We start from the raw sequence: 9,955 nt of genomic DNA, 5'->3' as shown, positions 1-9,955 counted from the left end.
TTGAGGTTCATCCAACCTTGACTGTTAGCACTGGACTACACCACGAGTAATCATAACATGACTCACTATGAAGTTTCTGTGGTCTCCCATCTGGAGGATAAGAACAGGAACACTGTTGCAGGATTTCCACCCTCAATTGCCATCCTCATTGCATTCTTTCAGGTTACATTTGATATTTTTGCAAAGGAGATGCCTTGTTGAAATTGTGTGAGTTAAAAACAGAATTGCTCTCAGGCTTTGGCTTCTTCTCCCCAGAGTCTTTAAAAGTTGAATTGATGGGGATTTCTTCCATCTACTGCAAGGTAGAGAAATGCCTGTGTATGAATAAAAAGCATGCTGATTATATACCACCCCATAGCGCTTAAAGCATTTTCTGGGTGTTTTACAATTTAATTTTGCAGGCTACACATTGCCTGCCTGCCCACGAACAAGCTGGGTACTCAGTTTATTGACTTTGGAAGGATGGACGGTGGAGTGAACTTCTAGCTGGCTACCTGGGATTGAACCCAAATCATAAGCAGAGTCTTAGTTGCAATACTGCAGTTCAGCCACTGCACCACAAGGCTAACTCATGAATAACCATGTTAATTGTTCTTATTTGGCGGTATTACGCATCCACACAGAAGCCATAAGCCACTGTTCCCAAGCCTTCTGCCCACCTGGAGTACGAAGATAAGAATAGTGGACTACATTGCAGGGGTGCCATAAACGACCCTCATTTCCAACATGCAAAGTGGAGACAACACATATGGACCCTATTTACATTTGTTGACATGGCAATTTGGCCAATTACATGGGAACTTAGCAGCCCAGTCTTGAGCCCAGATATTGATGGACCACAATTCCCACCATCACCCAATAATGGACAAGATGATAAATTGAGGTGACACAGAACTCAGAAATGCAAACTAAGTTACTAACTAGTTCATTTTCATACCCAATGTGCATTACCTTTTCTTCCAATACAGTGGACCCTCGACTTACAGACGGCTCGACTTACAGACTTTTCGAGTTACAGACTTCTCTGGCTGCAAAATTTAGATTCGACTTGCAGCCAGAGAATCGACTTACAGACCAGAAAAAAAAACCAAAATGGAATAAAAATAGAATAAAAACCACTGGTTATGGGATTAATCGGTTTTCAGTGCATTGTAGGTCAATGGAGATTCGACTTACAGGCTTTTCGACTTGCAGCCACCATTCCAATACGGATTAATTCCTTAACTAGAGGGTCCACTGTATGAGCCATGAATCAATGTGGGTGTTTTGTCCCTCCCATTTCTTTGCCTAAAATGGACATTTAGTTATTAGAGATGGGCACAAACCGGCACAATAGCAGTTTGTGATGGTTCGTGGTTGATCAGCGTCTATGAACCACAAACTGTGCTGAATTTTTAAAAAAGCAAATTGGTCCATGGATCGTTTGGTTCGGACCCATCCGATCTCTAAATGAAGGTGGGGTTCTGTGTAGCTCAGCTTTTCCTGGGAGGCTTAAGGTATTGTGGAAAGTGAAGCTCTTTGAGGGTTCCCTGTATCTCACTGAATAGGCGCATGAAGGAGGTGCTTTGAGATGGAGCCTTCTCATCCCCTTGAGACCTACTTAACTCAGAGCTGGTACTCACATGCAACAGATGGAAAGTGGCCCCACAAGTGGGGGATAGATGAGGGAGGGAACTGGTGTCTGAATGATGCAGATATGCTTTGTCAGACAAGCCAACTTTTTGCCTCTACAGTATTTCACACGGTAGCATTTCTTTTGTTTCAAAATGGCCTGATCATAGAGGCCTCCGAGTGGAGGATCTACAAAGGTTAGCTGAGTGAGTAGACAGTATCTGTTTGAACAAAATTGAGGGAAAAATTACCTTAAAAAACATAAAGGGGAAAATGCTAATTTCACAACATTTGGGGTGAAAAGAAATTGAGGGTTTTTTTCCTCCTTTAAAAACATGTGGAAAAACTCAAACTAACTAACAGAGTTTATCTGGGTTTAAATTACAAGATGCCTGCTTCTTCGGAGGAAAGCGATGACAACCCTTGACAGCATCTTCAAAAGAGACATGACTTTGCTGACAAAGGTCCGCATAGTCCAAGCTATGGTTTTTCTAGTAGCGATGTATGGAACTGAGAGCTGGACCATAAAGAAGGCCAACCGCTGAAGAACTGATGCTTTTGAGTTGTGGTGCTGGAGGAGACTCTTGAGAGTCCCCTGGACTGCAAGGAGAACAAACCTATCCATTCTGAAGGAAATCAGCCCTGGGGCTCCAATCCTTTGGCCATCTCATGAGAAGAGAAAACTCTCTGGAAAAGACCCTGATGTTGGGAAAGTGTGAGGGCAAGAGGAGAAGGGGACGACAGAGAATGAGATGGTTGGACAGGGTCATCAAAGCGACCAACATGAATTTGACACAACTCAGGGAGGCAGTGGAGGAGGGCCTAGTGTGCTCTGGTCCATGGAGTCACGAAGAGTCGGACACGACTAAATGACCAGAAGGTAAACATCCATTTCATGAGGAACTTCTCTCAAGAAGGAGGGTTGAATTTTAGTACCATAAAGGCAGTTAAATGTGCACAGACTTGCTTTCTTCCTTTGGTGGAAGATCATTACATTCTCTCCCATTCTCTTGTCCTTGGATGAGGGTGGGACTCGTATCCGTGCCTCAGAGTGCCTCAAGTAGGAAATCGCAAGGGCTGTTGGGGTGTTGCAGTGGCTGGTTAGGGCTCTGGCCACCCTTGGATGAGAGCTTGGTGAGAGGATAGTGCTGAAGGATGAGCTGTGTTCTGTCTTACAGAGTGTCAGCTCTAAAGCTTGAGACATCAGTAGACGTCCAGTACGTAGGGGCCCAAATTCCAGCCCCAGGGTGATGCATGAGACCTAAAGCCTGCATTTTGCCCACTTTAAGCCAGAACCCAAGCCAAGTGTGATAAGCAGGTCTTTTCCAAAAAGTTAATAGTGATCCAGGAAGCCTCACTTTTTTGTCCCTCTTGCCTTTCCACCTCCTGACTCAGGTGGGGCCAGGACACCTCTCCCTGCCCAGGTCTCCTTTCCCTTCACGGTGTCACCGTTCTTCCAGAGCGAAGGGCGCCACGGCTGCCACGATTGCCACAGCCTCTTTTTTCCCAATCCTTCCGCCATCTTTGACCTCCATGTTCCTGATGTGTGCCAGACGTTCCCCTCATTCAGGCCTCGTTGAGCTTGGCTAATGCTCCCGTCCAAAGAGCTGAAGTCAGGCCTCCAAAGATAAACACGGAGGCCCAGAGAGGAACCAGCAAGAGCGCATCTTTCGAAAGGGTTGGGAACGATGCGCATGCATAAAAGGGAAATCCAGCCAAAGGGAGGCAGAAGGAGCTAAGGACTCTAGACTGCCTGCAATTCCAGTTCAGATTAGAAGGATCAACAAAGGGTTAAAATCAACCATTTCTTGGTCTGCCATATTTAATATAATAAATGTAAAAAGGATTGCAAAAGGAACCATGGCAACCCCTTAGAAAACACATTGAGACTCCCTTGGGGGTCCCAATCCCCAGGCTGGGAACCCATGATAAAGATCAGCTTGACTAATCTTAGGACAGATCACTTTATATAAAGAAATATTCAGTAGACTTTGATGTACATGATATAAGGGACTTTAATATTTTCAATACAATAAAACAATCAATATATATTTTGAAATACATAAAATAGCAGCAATAATTTGTGAAATAAGGGAATAATCAATAATACTTAACATGTTTTTAAATGAAATCAAGGAAGCTAGATCTATTTGGAGGGGGGAGGGGTTGATAATTTTCCTATATTTCCTATATACTTCTATATTATTTCTTATAATAATAATAACCTACAAGGGCAAGACAGGCTCCGGAAAGAAGGCAAGAGGTGAGGGAGAGGGAAGGGAAGGGCAGGGAGGAAGGAAAGAGGGAACGGATGGTCTTGCCAGGTGGGTTTGGTGGTGGAGGGAGAGGCCGGAGGGGAAGGATCCTGGGCTGAAGGTGATGGGAGGGAAGGCTGTTGACGGGATATCTTCGGGTCAGGGTTCCTGTAGGGAAAAGAGAAAAGAGAAAACTTCATCAATATGAGAATAAACTCCCCTTTCTCCCATCAGGGGACATCCATGTCAAAGAATCTTTTTGGGATAAGCCCAGCAGAGGAAGTCATCTCACTTTTAGTCAGCCTACATTTTCCAATGATCATCCCTCATATCCACAAACATTTTTATGCTGATTGTGAACGCTTTAATAAAAACAGCCCACTAGAAGATCTGATATCAATGAAATTTCCCTCACCTTGGAGATATGGGTACTGGTGATCCTCATGAAATAAGGAAAGCTTGAATAATGGGAAGGGCAGAAGGGGAAGAGGAGGATTTGACTCGGGGAGAGGGACAAGGGCAGGGTCTAGGTCGGGGAAAGGGACAAGAGGAGGTTTTGAGTCGGGGAGAGGGACAAGGGCAGGGTCGAGGATAGGGACATGAGGAGGATTTGAGTCGGGGAGGGGGACAAGGGCAGGATTTGGGTGGGGGAGAGGATGAACACGAGGTTTACGGGGTCTATGGGGTTTATGGGGGAGAGGGCAAAGGGGGCGGCTTCTTTCAACCTTCAGGTCCTGCAATCACAAGAAGAGAAAAAAAGGCTTTTCAATGTGTGTCTAGACAAATCCTATTCAGATCCTGTACAGTTAAACCCGAAAACCCAGTCTTTTGGGGATGAGAATTCTGTCAACTGCAACTCCATCCTTTCCTTAGCAATACTCTAAGGGGAGGGGAAATATTTACCGGTATCCATGAGTTGCAGAGGACAGTTCTCCTTGGGCACACAGATACACACAAAACAGAGACTCCCAACCCAGGGCAGAAGTGATGGAGAGGCCAACCTGCTAATGGACCTGCAGTCCACCTTCAGAGTTGTCCTCTTGTAAAAGCGGGAGAATCCACCCCATCTCACCTTCCTCCTTTGACACCACAGTTTTTCTCTTGCTCTCTCCCTGCTTTGTTTCCTCAAATTGCTCTCCTTCCTGCTGGCCCATCTTAAAAACCAGTGGTCATAGGGTGGCCTCTTAATGCCTCTCTCCATTCTGATAGCCGTTCCCTGTGTTGAGCAAGACAAAGTAAGAGATCCATTGCATTACTTTGCAGGTCATTGAGAAAAGCGAGTCATAGAACCAGAAAAAATATCCGCCATGACGTTTCTAATAAGATCTTGAAATTTTCTGATAAAGTAACTTTGGTAACTAAAAAATGAGATGGATTGTGCTTAAAATCATATATATGTGATCCCTTCCTGCACTTCCACTGGACCTGAGTAACCCAAAATAAAGCCTGTGACAGGGGCTGATGATTGAAGTCACTCGTTCCTTGCAAACTAGATACGAGATCCCACGTCTGCCTCCAAGTCCAAGAGGAAAGAGCTATTCCCAACCAGAAGCTTTCTGCAATTTCTGCAAAATATCACAGGTGTTTTTCCCCCTTGAAGAAGGACACATCCAGGAAGGATGGAGTGACAGGCTTTTTGTTCAAAAACAAGCCTTCGTTCGCAAGGAAGGATGATTCTTGGAAAACCAGAGAGTGGCTTTTGGCCCAGCACGGCATTTGGACCCTTAGTTCTCTTATCATCTGTCTACAGTTGAATCACTAGTGGGATTTTCTAATTTCTAATCGTCATTTAGTCAATATTGTTCTTGTTGTTATTTTGTGCAGACAAATTGCTTCTGACTTAGGGTGATTTTATGAAATTTGGAGCTCCAGAAGTTCTTATCATTAAAGGTCTTCAGCTGACACTGTATTTAATAATTTTATCTGTTTTGAAGAAGAGGTGCTAAGAGTCAGACCTTTACAAAGAAGTTTTAATTCTCTCTCTAGGGCCAGAAGGAATCCACATTAGAGAACAACTTTGAATCAAGTAATTCATGGGCTGTTCCTTGTTCTACAAGGGTGGGTCCCAGTGGGCTTACCACCTCCTACTGGTGGCACACACTGATGATATTTCACAATGCCACCTGGCGTTGGAGGGTTTTCTGGGAAGACAAAGATGACTCCATGCTGCTTGGAGGAAGGGCTCAAAGATGCCACTGCTTGGAGGAGAGATGCCCATGGACTTTTGGGCCATGCTGCAGTGTGTCTGTTGGGGCCAGGGGCCTCTGAAAAGATGATCTATGCAGACATTGGATCTGCACAATGGCACACTTTTTAGTTCTTGTGTTCAGGAACATTTGTGTTTCTTTGAACCACAAGAGCACAAAAATAAGTGGAGACAAAGGTAGAGAATGGACCCAACACTTGAAAGGAGCCCATCAACAAATGAAGAAGAATGATTTAGGTTTTACAGAGCTCAGTGGGTTGCAGAGTTGGGGGCTGGTAGCTGAATGCCCCACTGTACCTCTGAAATGAGGAAGGGAACATGGTAGTGTGAGAGGGATCTCCTCCAACCTTGGACAGATGCAATGGACTATAAAAACTTTTCAGATTTTCTGATTCTCTCCCCTTGTCTTCCTTTAATACTCTCTTCGGATCCAAAATTGACATTGTTTCTCTTAGGTTTTCCCCATTAATTTCCTGCAGCTCCTCTTTTGATTGGCATACATCATCCGGCACACTCTCATTTCTTTCTTCATTGCTCCCTGTTGCTTGTTGACTATAGTTCTTGAGATGTTGATTGAATAATTTTGACTCTTGGTAATGGGATCTCACTATTTCTAGTATTGTTTGAAGGGTAGATTTTGTTTCATCCCAAAATTGTCCTTGTTGTGCCATTCTGTTCCAGCTACCCAAGCGCTTAAGCCAACATTCGAAGTCCCCAAGTCTCACAGTCCAGATTGATGACTGTATCTGTGTCCTAATTGATCCCTGGCAGATTGATGCCAGCTAAAGAGATATTCCAAGTTTCCAGAATCATTTCAAAAAGTCCGCTTTGGCTAAATAGGCCTGAACCAAATCTAAACCCCCAAAGTACCAGGGTAGAATGCAATGGTTGTATCCACGGCCTGATGGCCTAATTCCCACAGGTTTACTAATTCCCAAGGCACAGTTTTTTAGAAGTCCACTTTAGGGTTAATTTATCCAGCCAGGCATTTAAAAAATCAAAAAGAAACAAACAGGTTTCCAAGCTTTAAACAGCAGTAGAGTACTCAAGCTCACTGTCCTGGGCTTTATGCCAAAAGACTTCAGGTAGACAAAACAAAGTACAGACTTATCAAGCAAATCAGCAAAATTAACAAAAAAAAAAAAAAAAAGCCTGGAAGATCTATTGAAGATAGACCAAGTGCATAAAGAGCTAGTGGACATAAATCAGATGCACAAAATGGTTTCAGAGGGCATGAAAAGATGGCATAATGCTTAGAGACACAGAAACACAAAGTGAAAAAAGAGAAATGAGAGAGGGAATTACTTAAAAAGATGAAAAAGGGGAAAACAAGAAGGGGCCCCTTAATGTTGAAAAACATGTATAGATTTAACATCGGAAATTGTAAAGGGGTATATCCTTTATATTAAAAAGGAGAATTAAATTGAAATAAGGGAGCCCTAATCAGGGTAAAGATGTAATATGGTGGGTTTTCATTTTAGGTAAACTAAACTAGATATAAAGCTGGGTCATGGATCTGGAACCACTTTCAATAAGAATGTCATTAGGAGACCTTGAGAATTTTGTACACTATGAGAGTAATATTATGATAGGAGTCATATTTTATACTAAAATATGTACATGAATGGTTTGAATGTCTGAAAGATGTCTGGAATTTGGGGGGGGACAATCAGGAAGACAATGAGATGTAAAAAACAAATAATTATAAGCAAAGCATGTAACACAATGTTTGACAAGCACAAACCAATGTAGATATTTCCCTGAAAATAAGACAGGGTCTTATATTAATTTTTGGTCCAAAAAATACATTGGGGCTTATTTTCATTGCTGCGCAATGCTGCATAATGGTGGAAGGCGAGGTTTCACTTAATTGGGCCTTATTTTGGGGGCAGGGCTTATATGACGAGCATCCTGAAAAATCCTACTAGGGCTTATTTTCAAGTTAGGTCTTATTTTCAGGGAAACGGTAAATACTTAGAGGTGTGATGGGGTCTTCTTTTCATAGAATGACTGTTTACACCAGACCTGGGCAAAGTGTGGCCACATACGGCCCACAAGCCGCTACTGTCCATCCAGCAGACATTTTAAAACATCAAAACCATTTATAGCTTTTTGTCTAAAGTTGATCAGTTGCTTATCTTTAACATACTACAAAAAAACTGTTTAGAATTTGTGAAGATTAACAAGTTTAAAATAAAAACAATAATAACATCACTGTTTCATTTTATTTTTAAGTAAAGTTGGTTTGGCACCCAAAACACAGTTCAGATTTTTCATCTGGCCCCCCTGTATAAATTAATTGCCCACCCCTGGTTTACACCTTTCCCTACCATTGCCTGGTCTTACCTTTAATGTCACTCCTTCTCCTCGCGATACTCTCAGACGGGTACTTTCATCAACAGAGGTTCCTGCAGCCACAGAATCCGCTCTGGCTCTGATCCCAACGGACACTCAGAGCATCTTTTGAATCCTCTGACCTCAGAGTCCATGGAACCTTAGCATTGTGACTCCATTCCCTTGAATTCCATGCAATGCCCCATGGGCTGGTTTCTGTTTTCAGGAGATGAAATTAAGGAGGAAGATCATCTGAGTGGCAGGCATTGACTTTGCACGCTGAGGATGGCACCTATGATGTAGTGACTCAGTAACTTGTTGGGGGAAAAATGCCTACAAGTTTAGACCCATGTTTCCAATTATCTCCCACTATATGGATAGATTGGGGGGGGAGTAAGCACTTGAATCCTGTCAAATCCTTAAGAAATGCAAGTAGAAAGCATGAAGCTTTTGAAAAATTATTTCACATTTTACTTGTTTCATTGCTCAAAAGAGCGATCTATGAGAGCTGAGACTGATTACACCTGTGCAGGGGACCATTTTCCTCTTCTCAACCAACCGAGCAACAAATCAACTAACCAACCAATTGAGTGGTCATGATTTTTCAAAGGAAATGTGGTCATTTGATCATCAGCAACATGGATTTCTCTTTCTTTTTCATGAAGCCTGTCAAAAGAGCTGCTGAAGATGGCAGAGTTTGTGGAATTCCATTTCCCTAGGACAGAGGAGAGGGAACTGGAGGAGAAAGGCAACCCATCCAATTGCTATCTCTTCAGAGGAGATGAGCTGACTGTCGTGCCTTTCCCACTGTTTAACAAGGTCCACTGCTCAGGAACGAAGAGAAGGGGGTTCATTTGGGCATTTACCACTTTTTAAGTGATTTCATTTTATCTTAATTTTATGGTTGTTATTGTGCATTTCTTGTTATGTTGCTGTGGCTTGGTCATACACCGCCCGGAGTGGCCTGGCAGCCAGATGGGCAGTATAAAAATCTAACTAATTAATGAGATGAACTGATTAATGATCAATTAGTGATCATTAATTGATGAGGTTTTAGATTCAGCATCTTTAGGTTGGAACGATGTGGGGGATTATCTTGCTGTGCCCACTTAAGTCCTCTTTCTTATTTGATAATCATCCTGGAGTTTAATTTCAGTTAGACTCCCTGTACTTTACTGTCGTGGACATCTACCCTCTTTCTGATTTTCATACAGGACTTTCCCTTCCTTACGCCTCCTTTTAGCTATTCCAACCTGCATAACCTCTGGTCCCCCAAACAAAGATCATTTGACTGGGGTTTCATTAAACTTTCTGTCATCATATTATTTATTACTCTGACACTCAGTTGCGATCCAGTCCTGCACCGAAGGATGGCTGCCTGAGGCCTCTCTATCAATCTCCTTCTTTGCCCATAACTTTATATCAGAGATGGGGTTGATGGACTTCCAGGCTTTCTGAATCTCCCTTCAATGTCTCGGTCAGATCATCCTGCAAAATTTCTGTTCTAGTCCGACACGGAGATTTCTAGCATATCCTCGTTATATTCCAG

This window comes from Pogona vitticeps, chromosome 8, assembly GCF_051106095.1.
Source record: "Pogona vitticeps strain Pit_001003342236 chromosome 8, PviZW2.1, whole genome shotgun sequence".
Classification (NCBI taxonomy): Eukaryota; Metazoa; Chordata; class Lepidosauria; order Squamata; family Agamidae; genus Pogona; species Pogona vitticeps.
Note: the sequence above shows the minus strand (reverse complement) of the source record.